General features: G+C 39.5%; 1 protein-coding gene across 2 annotated transcripts in view; it reads right to left on the bottom strand.

Moving 5' to 3' along the window:
* BLOC1S3 (biogenesis of lysosomal organelles complex 1 subunit 3) overlaps positions 1 to 17291 on the bottom strand; it is a 194306-nt gene that overhangs the window by 98512 nt on the left and 78503 nt on the right. The gene's annotated exons all lie outside the window — the stretch shown is intronic.

Raw genomic sequence — 17291 nt, 5'->3', positions numbered from 1 at the left:
TTTATTGTTGCAGCTAGCGGGCTTGGTGTATTTGTTTTTTGAGTATCTCCATTTATCACAAACCATACACACACATTATATATATAAAAAATAGAGAGAGAGAGATAAACATGCAAACTAAACATACAAACTGTACATACACGTGTAGTTAAAATACAGACAGATGGAAATATGTTTGTTCTTAAGTAAAATTAATCATATTCCACAGTGATACATGTATGAGCATAAAAATGTTCTAGAAATAATGTGCAAAGCTCTACAAACAATGCAGTCATCAAAAGAAAAGAAAAGTTGTACCTGCACAGGTACATTCTTGTACTAAGTAATCTGAGACCTAGAAAGTCCAATTCCATCCTTAAAGGGATCAAGGTCCATGAAATGTGCGACTTAAGTTTTATGGACTAAATACCTGGCAATATTATAACAGAATCATTCAGTATTTTCTGCCATGTTATACATTTTGTGTGATTTTCTTTTTAACAATTTAGTTTAGTTTCAAGGATGTGTTGCAAAAACAGAAAGCAGCAGTTTCAAATGACCATACAGCAGTATTATCATATCACTCTTGATATAAATCAGCACATAGAGTACCACTGGACTGTAGAACATTACTATTGCTATGCAATGCTAGAAACTTTTCTCCTAGGCCTCTCTTGAAAATCAGCTCTACCCAGTAGTGCAAACCCAATTAACAAAATGTAAATAAATAAAATAACTGCACACACAACATAACATATATCCAGAATGGCTTGCACCACAATCATAGCACAACCACAGCCCTAGTGTCCTTCCCCAATACCATTTACAAAGAGAGAAATCCAAAACTTGTATCCACAATCTTCCTTTTCCTTTACAAAGTGTTTGATATGATCTTCCATCTAAAAATAGCACACACTCTTCACTCACTGGGTTTCAGGACTACTTCACTCAATTGATTCACCAGCTACTTCCACAGCCACTCGCAAGTCTTTTTTACCTACTTACTAATACCTACTAAAATTTCATTCTTGGACATTTATTATTTAATGATTTTATTAATTATCTTGCGTTTGCAACAGTAATCATTACACAGATGATGCTACTCTAATCTGCTAACCATCCTCCCTGTACTCACTACAAACCATCACTCACTTATAAAAACTCTCACTTGCAACTATTCCTAAACCTCAATAAAACTAAAATAATGCTCTTTACTCCTAGATCTCACACACACACACACACACACACACACACACACACACACACACACACACACCTCTCCATCGGCTTTTACCAGGTAGGGGTCGCCACAGCGGAACTCCGGTCCGCTAATGATTAGCGGTAGGTTTTTACGATGCCGAGTTGCCAGCTCGACGTCCAACCTTCAAAGAAGGCACACCCATTCACTCACGCACCTACCTGCATGTCTTTCAAACATCGCTCGACCACAGGCAGGACATGCAGACTCCACATAGAAGGAGCTCCAGCCAAGATCGAACGAACAACCTCTTGTTGTGTGGCGACAACGCTAACTGCTGCACCACCGTAGCCAGGCAACAGTCATCCCAGATGATCATCATTAAATTTAACAATCATATTCAATGCTTTGTAAGAAACACTCACTTCAAATTATACTTCCTTTGCCGAACTTCTAACTTCCTTACTGCACAACCATGCAGAATAACTGTTACATCCTATCAAATGTACTTATGTCTCGCTTATCCTTACAAACATGAACTTAAGGTCAATCCAAACACTAGCAGAGGAATGCTACAACCAAACGGCCAAGTTTGCTATCAAACTGCGCAACTCAACTCATCACTGTTCAGCACTCAAAAAACTTAACTGGCTCAAATTTGCAAAAAGCATCAGCTATACTATATATACTCTATGTATCACATAAATGCTCCTCCCTTATTCCACTCCTAAATGGTACACTCTCCAAGGCCCCTTTGCTCAAACACAAAACTACTTCAGATAAAAAAAAAAAAAAAAAATTTTATATATATATAAAATTACACACATACACACACACTACCTTTGGTGACTCCCTATATTCTACCTATGCACTTAAACTGTGGAACTCCCTCCTTTCTGCTATATTGCTAATATTTTCCCTGTTCTACTTCAAAATCACACTAAAAGAGCTACCTATTAAATTCCTCCACTATTCTTGTTCCATTTCACCCGGCTAAACTCACCATCACGTCTCTTGTTTTTTCTTTTAAAACTACTCATATATTGCATTCAAATTTTGTTCTCTTTAACCCCATTATTTTCCCTTAATTATATTGTCTGTCCGTTATCATCCTAGAAACTTCCAATGTTATTCTCTCTTGTAGGTCTAGACTGTTACTTTTCCACTTGCACCAAATCCCTCTGTGCACACTCTCTCACTTCCCTATTATAATCTTTTCCATTTCCATGAATAACCTCCCATATCCCTCCTTCACTTTACACATTAAGTATCTTACACTGCTTTGCAACTATTCTCTCTCATTTCTCCTGAAAACAATCACTGTGGCAAGTCCTTAAATCTGTCACGTTCTATTGTCTTAATTTTTTAATGTCCATATTTTTCCTTTTTATTGAAACAATGTGTAAATCTGTGCTACTGCAGCTGCAATCAGAATATAACTGAAGCTCTTAGTGCTCTATGTGTGGCATAAACTGTAGCAAGCAGTATACTACAGTTTAAAATTGCTTTTTGCTCCTCAGGAACATACACTGTAATGAACGGTCCTGGCTTGGTCGTAACATTATGAATGCTAAATCCAGCTTGGGGAATGGAGTATTTTTTTTTTTTTTTTTGCTTCTCAACTTTTTTACTTTGGGGAGGCACTAGAATATCGAGCTACACATCTGACATCAGGGTATCTAAAACTCTCCAAGCATCACAAAAAATATGATCTTGTCTCTAATCATAACCAACCTGTTAATGTGTTCAAGGAAAGCATTCAGGAAATTCACCTTGAGCTTCAAGCTTCACTCACAAGATGAATTCCTCGAATCCCTTTTTGGAACATACAGTAACTAGATTGGAGAGAGGATCACAAGCCTCTATGGCATATTGTACAGCAACTAAAAATTAAAGTGTAACATTATTTAATAGTCATCTGTTTCATTCTCACTTGATCACTGTTTAACACTGTATCCATAAAATAAGGTTTAGTTAAAGCTTTCTACAACATTTAAACTTCATGTGCAAACTTACCATACTTGTATTGTACAATATCTTCAATTTGCTCACAATTTATAACAAAATTCTGATAAGAAAGAAGACACTAAACATAAGTTACTAAACGTGACAATAAGTTAGAAATGTTCATTAAATATTTAAGGGATGGATGGCCTAATTTAGACAAAGACAAAGCACCTGACATACAAATACTACAAAATCACCGCACAAATATCAAGACTTAAGTAAGTGACGTAAGAGGGGAGATGTCTGTATGGTGGCCTAATATCAACAAACACATGGCAAAGATTGTATCAGTCCAGTTTTGCATAATAAATAAAAAAATTCCCACAGTCCCACAGAAGACAGCCATTACTACCAACTGCTTTACCACAAGGACCTTGACAGCCAATTGCTGATGACTTATATGAGTTACACCACCAGTACTGCACCCCACTCACCTCACTGTGTGGGGTGCAGTGTTACATCACTAGTACTGAACCCCGTACACCTCACTGTGTGGGGTGCAGTGTTAGACCACTAGTGCTGCACCCTGCTCACCTCATCCTGTACTAGTACAAAACGTCAGGCCATCATTACTCCAGCCTGTCTTACACTGGTATGGTTTAGCACCACAACTGTGCAGTCTAGCTGACCTTGTACTGGTACACAGCAACAGACCACAACTACTCCATTCCCAGTTGACCCTGGTATGGTTCACCACTGGGCCAATCATGTAGTGAAAAAGAGTTTTGTGGTGTACAGCACTGCATGGTGGCCAATGAGGTGTGGCTCCATTCTGTCTAAGGAGCAGTTTCCCTCTTAAGTTGTAATGCACAGTAACTCTTCTCCTCACAGAATAAGTCCCTGGGGTTTTCACCACACAGCCACCCCCCCACCCCCCGTGGATGTTTCTGTCATGTGGCACACTGCCAGTACTGTGCTGTAGTTTGCCAGGCATGCAACATGATGAAGATGTGTAAACAGGTCATTTTTGAGCTGCACCAAATAGATTGCAAGAAATCTGACCTGGCTGTCCATTACTCTGATTCTGTGCTTTAGCTTCATTGTTGCAGCATTTTGCTGTAGTTGTCAATAAGGAGTAGTATAGGGGATTCTGAATGTACTCAAACTGTGCTGTGTACACAGAGACTAAGCACAGATATTTAGCGCAATATGCAATTTGAATTTCAACCATTGTTTTCTTTTACACATTCCAAAAGAATATTGTACAATCACCTTCCAGTTCTAATGCAAATTTTTGCTACTTTATTCTACAAATGTTAAGAGGCACTTGTTGTGAGCATGTGTGTTACAGATTTGGGCCTTAGAAATGAGGTACCTGCTGAAACAAAACTCAATCAAGCAGAGTTTTATCTTGTTGCAGTTGAAGCTGATTACATAAGGAGATGAAGTAATAACACACACACACACTTTTCTCTCATGTGGCCAGAACAGTGCCAAAGCTTGGAGAATGATGGTCTTAACATATTTGTTGCTTGTATGTTATTATTAAAATATGCTCATCCTTTCCTTTCCCTCTAAGATGTACAATGATCACAATCAGATCATTTTTGTAGTTTGCTCAAATCCCAGGCCAGGAGGACAGTTACAAAGTCGGTTTTGGCAGACAGGTGTACATTGAGGTGTTTTTTCATATATTGTAAACAAAAATATTGAAATGTTTGTTTAATGTTAAGACAGAGGTGTTTCTTGTGTATTGTAATCAAACATTTTTTTGTATATGATAGATTCCTTTTGCAATGCTTTCATTTATTTATTAACTTTATTAAATAAATTAAATAATCCATAGTGCCTTTTTTAGGCAAGGCTCAAAAGACAAACCCACCACCGTAAATAGCACAAGTAACAAAAAACTGAGGGTAGTGCTACTCAATGCCAGAAGTCTAAACCTCAAAATGCACACACTCGAGGCACTACTCAGTATGGAGAAAATCGATATCTGTGCAGTAACAGAAACCTGGTTTAAGGCTACAAAGAGCACCTCAGCACTACCAGGCTACAACTCATACCATACATTTTGGCCACAGAACCCAAATGGAAATACAAAAGGTGGGGGCGTATCCATATTCATCAAGGATACCCACACCTCCAGGTTAGTGGTACAGCACGATGCTTCAGAGATCATCCACGTGCAACTAACAATGGGCAAAAATGTAATTCAAATTGTAGCTTGCTACAGATCACCCACCATGTCCCAAGACCCTCATTCCACGTTTCTGGAAACAAAGGTCCTACCAAACACCCTAATATTGGGTGATTTCAATTACCAAAACATTAACTGGGAGAACTACTCAAGTACTAACTCCCTTGCCCAACTTTTCCTATAATTTATAAACGCCCTGGTTCAACTGGTCAACACTCCCACCAGAGGTGACAACATATTGGACCTGGTCATCACCAGCATGGGCAACCCCTCGCTGATTAGATCTGACCATAAACAAATCACTTATGTCCATATTCCGCCCCCACCCCGGACAAGAAAGCCACCGTGAAAAACTTTTCAAAAGCAAACTTCACATTACTTAAGACCGAGGTGGAAAGTTTCAAAGCCCCCATTCTGAAGGATAACACTGTCCAAGCTGCAAAATCCTTTACTAATGCATTCTACGGGCAGCTACAAGAATGCATGGATCATGCCACTCCAAGCAAAACCAAGACTCACTCCTCCAAGAAAAGGAAACCAGTCTGGTGGACCCCTGCCATAAACAAGCTGTACAATAAAAGGAGGAAACTAGTACAGAAAAAGAGTAAAAGCACAAGAAGGGAAGACATCCCTGATCAGTATCAGCAAGAAACTACGATCCCTCATAAAATCATCCAAGGTGAGCTCTGAAAGAAAAACTGCCAAGGACTCCAAAGATAATCACAAGGCATTCTTCAGCTATGCCAAGAATCTACGTGGCAATGCTCAGATCTGCTTGGAGTTAGTGCAGAATGGCACAAAATACACTGAACCAACCGATATTGCCAACATCCTGGCAGACGGGTTCAGCATAAACTTCACCCCCCTCTCACCCCCAAAAGGGCCCATAACCATCCCTCTCACCCCCAAAAGGGCCCATAACCATCCCAGAAGAATGTAGAGTCCCTGAAATCACAGACACTCAGGTTAAAACAGCCCTCTCCAAAGCCAAAAACACAGCATCAATGGGGCCGGATGGTGTCCCAGGCTGCATCCTACATGAGCTCAAAGACAAACTAACCCCCCACCTAAAACACACTGTTCAAACTTGGCCTCTCCATAGGCTACATACCCATACAGTGGCGTACAGCAATGGTTATTCAACTCCACAAAGGTGGAGCCACAACAGACCCCGGGAACTATCACCCTATAAGCCTGACTAGCTTGGTCTGCAAGGCTATGGAGCGCATCATCATAGAACTCATTAACAGAGACATTGGGAACCTTCAAACACTGGACCCTACCCAGTTTGGCTTTGTTAAGGGCAGATCATGCCTCCGAAACCTGGTGGACTTCTTTGTGACAGTTACCAAGGCTATAGACGAGGGAAAGGTGGTACACACAGCCTACCTTGACCTTGCTAAGGCCTTCAACACCATTCCCCATTCTGGTATTATAGACAAGCTCACCAGCCTGAAAATAAACCCCTACGTCACAATATGGGTTGCCAACTGGCTCATGGACAGAACCCACATGGTGAGAGTTGCATTAGCTAGGTCCGACTCTAAACCGGTTACAAGTGGCGTTCCCCAGGGCTCAGTCCTAGGACCCCTCCTGTTTGGTATATACTTCTCAGAGGTACAGGCAAGTACAGGAGTACTATGGCTGACCAAGTTCGCAGACAACTGCAAACTAGGGGCTATAATTGACTCTCCGGCTGATACAGACATCCTCCAAAAGGGTCTCACTGAGACAGATACCTGGTGTCAAAATCATGGCCTCAAGCTAAATAACAAAAAGTGCATAGTCATCCCCTTTGGAAAAAACAAAGTACCCACAAACTACCACATAGGTGGTAGACCCCTAAATACGGAAGGCGTAATAAGGGATCTGAGGATCCAAGTAGACAGTAATCTCACCTTTGATAATCACATTGCCAAAGTGGTTAGAAAATCCTTCTACATGGTCAACCTAATCACAAAAGGGTTCGCATCCAGATCAAAAGAGGTCATTCTGCCCCTCTACTCATCACTCATCAGACCCATCTTAGAGTACAATGCCCCATTTGGGATGTACCTTACAAGACACCTGCAACAGCTGGAAAGACTACAGACGTACCTCACCAAGAGGATCAATGGCCTCAAACAGATGCCTTATGCAGCTCGACTGAAGAAACTCCAGTTGTACTCGGCTGCATACCGCCTACTCAGAGGTAATCTCTGCCTGACATAGAAGGCCATGTCCAACCCAGAATTGATGGACATGCTCCACCTAAAGAAAACCTTATCCCCTTGAGCCACACGCTCTAGAGATCTAAACCTCACCACAACAATAAATAGGAAATGCTGGAGGGATAGATTCCTGTCCCAGAGACTTCCCATGCTTTGGAACAAGATCCCAATCTACATCAGGCAGAGCTCCTCGCCAACACTCTTCAAAAGAAACCTTGACGAGTGGATGGGAAACAGAAAGTTTACCTCGGGGATCACTTCAGTGGCTCTGATGGAGAGAGGCACAGGGAACTAATCTAAGGGGACAGCAAAAGCCAACACATTCTGGCTAGGCTTATAAATGCCTTTGGGCAGATAGCCTAGTACCCACCTATGAACAAAAGAGCTACTGTGTAATAGTGGAAGACAACTACTACTCTAAAAATATACAAAATTAAATTTGCCAACAAAGTACTGCCATATTCAAGACCTTTATCAAACTAATTACAGATAAACAGTGCACAGCTTGTATCCACAATGTCCCAGTAATTTGCTGAGGATTATGGTTTCATGCATACTATATATATCAAGTCCTCACGATCCACAGTCCAATGGAGCTGCTAAGAGAATAGGTCCAAACAGCCAAAATGATTCATCACCAACCATATGCTCTCAAAATTCTCCACAGTGCCACAGGAGCAAGTCCTGCACAGCTGATGCTTAAAAGAGAAATCAGGGATAATATTTTGTACCGGAACCTAAACCAAAACCAAAAACTATTCCATTTGACTTGTTTGTGAGAAGTGTCCAAAAATCAAAAGACCCTTACATGGACTGTTATGACAAGTGAAAGTCAACCCAAACTCTACCTGTCCTTCAACCACGCCACCCAGTATGCCTAAACCTTCAAACAGCTAGTACTGTTGTATAAGAAATAAATGACCATAATTCTTTGGGTTGCAAACAGAAGATGGCATATATGAGATGTAACCAGATACACTCCACATAATCGAATGTTTGCAATCTTGACACCAGCAGAAGTGATGGAAATTCATTTGATCACTCCTGTTTGCTTTACGTTCGTGCAAGATTGTGCACAGTGGAGATTGAGAAATTTGCTCTTTCCCTACTGTACAGCGATTAAAAAAAAAAACACAAGTGTTTTGATTTTTCAGTGTTTTTTGCTTTCAATCTTTCAGAAAAGATGTTTAGCCATTCGAGATTTGTTTCACAATACATCCCCCAAAACATATCTAATCTATTCCTGAGGAGTCTCAACATGAAAGTCTCATATTACAGAGTGATACTCGGAGTTTAAACCAAGGATAACAAGATCCTTCAACTACAGCAATCCAGTTCTGTTGAAGGCCTTACCTCAACCAGCCCCAAATCCAAAACGAGTTACAAAAACACTTAAGTACCCTGTACCCAGATGTAATTGATCCAATTGCTAGCAAGACTGGCACAACTAGAGACATTGAACATGACCTATCCATTTGTCTTGCAGGTTATTTTTTGATGAGAATGGCCAAAGTGCTACAGTGAATGTAACCATATCCATGGCCAGATAAGTGACTGATACCTTTAATACTAAAGAAAAGAAAAGGTGATTGTTTTTTGTTCCTGCTGTGTGCCACGATCTGGTGTAGCCCCACTCCGTTTGCCCTCACTCTGCTCCTGTACCCTACCCCCAAATCCCACCCCCCACTACCCCTAACATTAAACTTACACTAACCACTCTCACCACTTAAATTCATCCACTCATGACCCCATAGCATACAAGTCCACACCCACCTAGTAAAGACCCCTTCCTCTCTATCCACTCTAAACTTATATCCTCCCCAACATCCTCCTCATTTCACACCTCTCCTGTCAGCAAGTAACCTACCACTACTTGTTATCACTAAACTCTACTTAACTCAGATACTATCATATACAACCAATATGTCAGCTCACCGTCTATTACATTATATATATATATATATATATATATATATATATATATATATATATATATATAGTTTCTACAGCTCACCATCCTATTCCACACTATGCTTCTCCTTCACATACCCCTTCTTTTCTTAGCCTCTGTTCTAACATCATATTAAAACCACCCTTTTACAGTCTGTACCTCATCTACCATTTCATTCCGTTCCACCCCATACTAAAACTCAACAGTACTATATAGCAACAAACCTCTAACACCACAAAAATAGCTTTATTTTCATATAGATATTCACATCAACATACTTCAACCCAAACACTCCATAAATACTCTAGACTAACATACAAATATCAGACCCCAAATATCCGACCCCACTCTCATATTTAAAATCAAACAAGCTGAGTGGAGATGCCAACCCTAACACAGGTCCCAATATTAATCAGCTCAGGCCAAACATACCAAATTTTCAAAATGTACAGAATACCAGTAACCCAGCCCACAATACATCAAACCTCCTACTTCTAAATATGAATTTCAGGAGCCATGTAAATAAAATACAAGAATTTCTCACATCCCCTCTCACTCTGCTCTCCAGATATAGCCGTCTTAACAGAAACCTTGTTGAATACTACCCCAAGGCTAAAATATCCATAGGCTAGGCAGACCAAACAAATGTAGTGGAGGCATAGCTATCATTTACAAAAGCACTCTAAAAATTGAACACCTAGACCCAAACCCACCAATACTCAATAATGCAGAGATGCTATTTATTAGACTTGAAATAAACCCAAACAGATTCATAACAATTACAGCAGTTTACATCCCACCTGAAAATAATTCTAACATAACTGAGGACTTCCTCCACTGGCTATCATTAACATTTTCGCAGGAAACAACAGTTATGGGTGACTTGAACACTGACTGGATTAACCTATACCTCAGCCACTCCCTTAAATTTATAACCTTGTATGAATTCTCCCAGTTGATACAATACCTGACAAGAGTAGATAAAAAAAAAAAACAGTTAATACTAGACTGGATCCTAACAAACAAACCATCGCTAGTTAAGCAATCAGGCTGCCTCCCAGACAGTATTAGCGACCACTCACCCACCTATTTAAGACAATACCTACACCCCCCACAAGCATTACATATAGACAAATTCATAAAAAACAATTTCTCATCTCAGACCTTCATATCAGCCCTGCAACAATGCCACTAGACTCCAATATCAACACTCCCACTAGACTCAGCCATTCCATATTTTAATACTACATTTTTAAATATACTGAACAGCCATCCACCCTCTAAAACTATTAAAGTGAAAAAAAAAAAAAAAAACTATTCCTCCGACTTAACCAAAGAAACCATGCTACTTCTTAGAAGCAGGGATAAAACATGGGCTCATTACCAGTCCAATAAAAAATCAGGTCACCAGAGACTCTTATCGGCAACTCAGAAATAAAGCTAAGAAACAGATTAAAAATGACAAAAAGACCTACTGCATTCCAACCCCCACAAAATACCCAAACAACCCTTCAAAACATTGGGCAACTACAAATCAGCTATTGTAACCCGGTCAAACTTTGACCCTAACTCCTTCCAATACAAACACTTAAGACAGTATTGCCACACAATTCAACACTTACTTCACAAACTTAATTTTAAACCTAACCAAAACTCACCATTTCCTTAAGTTCTAACAACTTCACATACCTACTCCTTCACCCTCATTCAAACCAGTACCATAATAAAGATGCTATGTAAGCTTAAATCCTCCACCCTTCCTGTTGACAAACTACTCTCTGAATGCCTTAATATAGCTGCCAGCGCAATAGCCTATCCAGTCTCTACTTTGTTCGATCGCTCCATAATTGAACAGCATGTTCCTAAAACCTGGAAAATCTCATATCATTCCGCTTCACAAACGAGAAACCTGTACAAGACATATCTAATTACAGACCAATTGCAATTTTATCTCCTCTATCAAAAATTCTAGAAAAATGTATACATTCCCAGCTCATAAACTACCCACTATCCAACAGCCTTCTCACTAATTTCCAACACTGCTTCCAACCCAATCATAGTACTACTACAGCTCAAGTTTCACCAACACCATTAACCAACTCAGAAACAATGGTCAAGTAGTCTCCTCAATATTCCTGGACACGTCAAAAACATTTGACACCTTCTCTAACCAAAATTACCAAATGAATGTCTCTCTCTCTCTCAAACTAAGCAATTCTGTCCTTACATGGTTTCACAACTACTTAACAGAACGAAAACAAGCTGTAAAATGGCAAAGTAGACTCTCCTCACTGTTACCCGTTACATTAGGAGTACCACAAGGTTATATCCTTGGTCCACTCCTTTTCAGCATTTTTACCAACAAAATGTATACTGCTACCAGCCTACCCACAATCATATAATATGCAGATGACTTCACATAAAACTACAAGAAAAGTCCCAGATTTCTTTCACAGCAGTAGAGTCATGGCTCTCCAACTCCCAGTTAATTCTAAATCCTAAAAAACTAAAGTCAGGATTTTCTCTAAGAACAAAAAAGACCTACAATCCCCCTTCCAAATATATTCTTCTGAAAATACTAAGATAGAACCTGTACCAGACACTAAACTACTCAGTGTCACAACGAACAAAAACATGGAATTTGAAAAGCATCTATCTCTAACCATTAAAAAGTTCACTTTAAACTAGGTTCTCTATGCAGAATTAAACCATACCTTACTGACACCACAAGACAATCTATTGCCAGCACTCATCTACTCTCTACCCTACTCAATGCCTCTGCCACTTTTACCAACCTGAAAAAGTAGAAGCCTGATATAATATCAACAAAATTTGCCACTAATCCCCCATACAGTTCCCACCACTGTAATGCCTTAGGCCAACTAAACTGGCTTGCCTTATCTAATCTCTTAACATACATTCAACTAACAATGTCTCATGCCATAGTATACCAACCAGAAAAATGCCCACCACTCCATAACCTATATTAATTGCAAGCTAACAAAAGACAACTGAGATCTTCCAAAACATTTCTATTACAAGTCACAAAAGCTAACAACTACTAACAACAACAGACATTATTTCTACTCTAATAAAATATCCAGAACTTGGAACCCGACTCCACAGAACATTGTAACCATCTCTAACCCCTCACAATTCAAAATACTCCTCAAAACCCCTCTATGCAATTCCAGGCTATGCACCTGTCTAACTCCTGGTCATGTAAAGTTCCACTCTACAAGACCTTACCCCTGTATACAGTCACTAATAAATATACTTAAAAGTAATTCTTACAAGTATTAGTTTTGCAAATAATGTACCAGCAACATGTATTCTCATGTACCTCAGCATATATTGTAACTGTTTCTTCTGAATAACTCATGTTTCACTGATTAAGAACATTGTTAACATATTGATAGTCTGTTATTTGAACTCAACAAGTTATTTATTTGTATTGCTTTGCTTTGTACTTGTTTATCATTTGTAACGTCCGGAGCTTTCCCCCAGGTCCTCTGAAAAGGAGCAACTGTCCAGTCGGACTATCCCGATAAACAAACATAAAATAAAATAAATAATTACTCGTAAATTTTCTTTATAGCTACTAAAAAAAGTTTCACTATCTCATATGGTATTACTGAAAATGTACCTGTTGAACATGTTCAGTTTTACAATTTGTTTCCAAAGTGTCTACAGAGTAATTAAGAATGTTAAACATGCATAAAACAAACTCCTTGGGGGGATGATAAGCACATGTAAAGCTTTAAATCAATGTACATATGTGAATATGCATAAAGCTTTTGTGCCTTTAAGTCAAAACTAATGAAGCTTTTTGAATCCAATACAGCTGTTGAGAAGAAGCATAACGAGAACGACCTTCTTACTGTGCCATCATTTGTGAAATACTAAAGCTATGTAACTCATCTGTGCCTACTGACATCATTAGCAGGCACCAACTAATAGAACTGGGTACAGCTGGTGTACAGTTTAAAAGTAAGTATGGAATAATTTCAAGCATCCATACAGCCTGTAAAGGGGAATGCCCCCAAAACCTCCTTTCTCGTCATGCAGCTGATTTCAATTTATGGCTGCTACACATTTTCAAAGTAACATAATGACTGGGTAGTATGATGGGTATTTATTAGCAGCTGCACTGGAAGAGGAAGTGGGGTTTGTAAGGGACAGCAAGCATTCAGCCTACAAAGGGGGCACCCCCTAAACCCCGTTTTCTCTTGTCATGCAGCTACTTACTGAATACTATATGCAGTACTGAAGTGGTCTGTAGAATGGTCATGTTCCATGCTATGATGTATTTATTTATTTTATTACATATGCAGTAATGAATAATTTTATGGAGTGAACAATTAATTTCCTAAGTTTGGTAATGATGAAGTAGAACATTTTCAGCATACCTTTTGAAAGATCCAGCTGGGTAACTACCCTTACCATAGCAATAGATTTTGAGTAGATCATTATTGCAGAACCCTAAGCTATATGGGACATACTACCTGGGAGATTAATGGCTTGGCTCAAGGTAAACTCGGACACCATTTTAGGCATAAATGAGTGGTTAGTTCTCAAGGAAACCCTATCCCTATAAGAAACGAGTCAGGGAAGGTTAACCATTAAAGCTTATAACTCAGACACACACTAGCAAGAGGTCAGAGCAATTAACAAAACTGTTTTCCAAGATAAGAACTTCATGTCTGACTCCTGAAGAGGCTCAAAGGGAAACAGCATCAGTTTTTATAGTACAAAATTAAGATCCAAAAAGAACCACTCATTTAAGAGGTGGTCATATCTGCAAAACCCCTTTCAAATATTGTTTCATAGAATATAATGGGAAGCAAAGGCAGACATGCAAAAATGGCAGACAGATGGAGCTTAATGGAAGAAATGGAAAGGATGGCAGATAACACACCAGAATACTGATGAACCAGGGGCATCTGGACCTGCAATGGTGCCAGCAGTACCAACTAAAAAAATCTCCTCAACTTTCCCAAATACGACTTTTTGTAGCAGGTTTCTTAACCTCCTGTAATAAAAGCTGCTCATTCTCAAAAAAAGATGCCTACAATGAATTAGAAGTCTTTCATCTAAGCAATCAAACTGAAGAAGTTGAGGATTAGGGTGCATCAAATAACCCCCTTCCTGTGTAAGCGAGTCCATTCTGTGTGGATATTTGCTGCAACTACCATGAAAAACTTCAACAGAAGGGAGAACCATAGATGCATGTGTCACAAGGGGGGGGGGGTCACCACAATGCTCTATGAAGCGTCATCTGAATCTTTAAAAAGAAAGCTGGTTATTTAAGGAAAGGCATAAAAAAACATTTCTGACAAGAGAACAAAAATGCAGCCATCTTCCAGACCTGAGTGCACAGAGTCCTGAAACAGAATGGTTTCAACAGCCTGTTTTTGCTGGAGGCAATCAGATGTACTTGTGGGGTTCCCCACAGAAGGACAAATACCTGGAAGACCTGTGGCTTCAGCATACATTTGTGAGGGTCTGTCCTGGGTCTGCTCAACTTGTCTGCCATACGTAGCCTGGAGGGATAAATTAAGCTGAATTGCTAAATCCCAGACCACCACAGCTAGTCTGCAGAGAGGGTACAATCTTGTTTTTCCTTGTTTGTTTATGTACCACATTACTGTCATATTGTTCGTGATTACAAAGGACCTGGAACCCAGAGATGATGTAGGATGGAACCTAGAGATGATGTAGGAATCATAGTGCATATAAAACAGCCATCATTTCCTTGATATTTATGTGTTTCAGCCTACCCCACCTGTCCCAAAGGCCTCAAAACTGTATTCCATTGGTCACCCTCAGGGAAATCGGGGGTATCCATTGTCAATGACTGAGAAGTCATGGGGCAAAAGGAAGACCTGGGTTGAGCGTCAGAAAATCCAACCAGTAATGTAGTTCCAGTTTCACAAACTCCAGAACAAGAATCTGAACGGACAGGAGATGTATGTATTGGGTCCAGAGTGTTGTGATGAGTTACTGAATTTTCCTCATATGAGGACTGGCCAGAGGTTAGAACAAAGCAACTAAGAAAAGTCAGTCCCCCATCCCCCCCAAAAAAGAAAGCCTCCACATAAGGGCTAAAGAAACATTTTTTTTTTTTTTTTTTTTACATATATTGAGAAAAAATGGCAGGTAATCCCCAATGGGGAACTTACTGGTCCAACCAATAAAGCAGACTGAAGGTGAACCTCCAAAGCACTGAAACACACAGTACTCTTTGGTAGTATAGCTTATTTCTTACATCATTATGCATGGAATGTACCTAAAGATTTGGAGTTTGGCCCCCAGCACTGATCCCTTGGCAGGATGCCCCATACAGCTTAGGCTACTGCAGCAATGATTTAACAAAGAAGATCTGCAGACAGTATGAGCTGTGTAGTATTAAGAAATAGGCTGTTATTTTACAATCAGTCATTAGTATAAAATCACTAAGACACTGAAAGCATTACAACGCAAAACTTTATCGTGGAATAGATTAGCAGCAAATCTACACTATGCTAACAATGAGCTTAGACTAACACACACTAACATAACTGACTCATAGACACTAAATATATGTACAAAGGTATTCTGGAATATTCCTTCCAATCATAGCTTGCATCCTAGACTCATTTTATTTATTTACCATTTGTTTACAGGGAAAGTCCAACTTGGAATGAAGCCAATTTTCACCACAGGCCTGGGGAGAAGCACTCCAAGTGCATGTCTTTGTGTTGTGGAGGAAACCCACACGAATGCAGGGAGGACATGCAGACTCCGTACAGAAGGCACTCCAGCCAAGAATCAAACCGGAGAACCTCTTGCTGTGAGGAGACGCCACCGCTGCACCAATGCAGAGTCCATTTAGATATATTTACATAGACTGAAAGAAGTATGCAATTATTACTTAACAGACTGTTGGTCAGCATATTTCTCATATACTCTGCACTTTCTTATGACTTCATTTTCATAGTTATATAAACAAGCTGTACCAATCATGGAATAGAACAAGGCCATTAATTTGCTTTAGAACATTGCAGTACTATAAGCCTTATCTAGATTGTGTTACACAGTTACTATACACATTTGTTTCAGAATACAAACAGGTTTCTAATCTGGAATACAGAAATCCACTTTGTCAGCTGTATTGCCTGAAATAATTCTACTACAGAAACTCTATTCTGACACTTTTGATATTTCAAAATAGGTGTAACATGTAGTGTGTGTATCAGTGATTTTGGACTGCTGATCAAGTTCAGTCACTTGTGAAAATAAAGTGTATTCACTCTAGTATGCACTAATTGCGAAATAATAAAAAAAGACTGCAGTATAATTCGGGGGGGGGGTATAAAATGACACAGTGTAGACTATTGCATACACCTCGCGAAATCAAATTTAAGTAAACATTCAACAGTAATTTGTTAAATTATTGGTGACAGAATACAGTGCTTTAGCTCATCCCACAGGTATAACCTGAAAATGTACTTTGTACTCATTACCACACTCTACACCTCCAAATGTCATTTGGAAAACAGACAAATATCAACGATTGCCCCTTTAAACAGCAAAGCGTGTTGTTTTCAAGTCTTCTGGCAAACTGACTACAGATCGACGCTGGTTATTTATTTGGACAGACACAGTCGTATATTTAGTTCTCTAACACAATAAATTTGGGGGGATAAATAGAATGACTGGCCAGAGCTCATAGGAGGAAAACTCGAGTGTGCACTACGTACACATTGTAATCGTGGTTACACCCTTAATTCATCCTGCAGTAATAACTACGGTCTTATACAACGA

The sequence above is a fragment of the Protopterus annectens genome, chromosome 1.part0, assembly GCF_019279795.1.
Source record: "Protopterus annectens isolate FY-2018-M chromosome 1.part0, PAN1.0, whole genome shotgun sequence".
Taxonomy (NCBI): Eukaryota; Metazoa; Chordata; order Ceratodontiformes; family Protopteridae; genus Protopterus; species Protopterus annectens.
The sequence above is the reverse complement of the archived record's forward strand: the minus strand, read 5'-3'. Positions and strand labels throughout refer to the sequence as shown.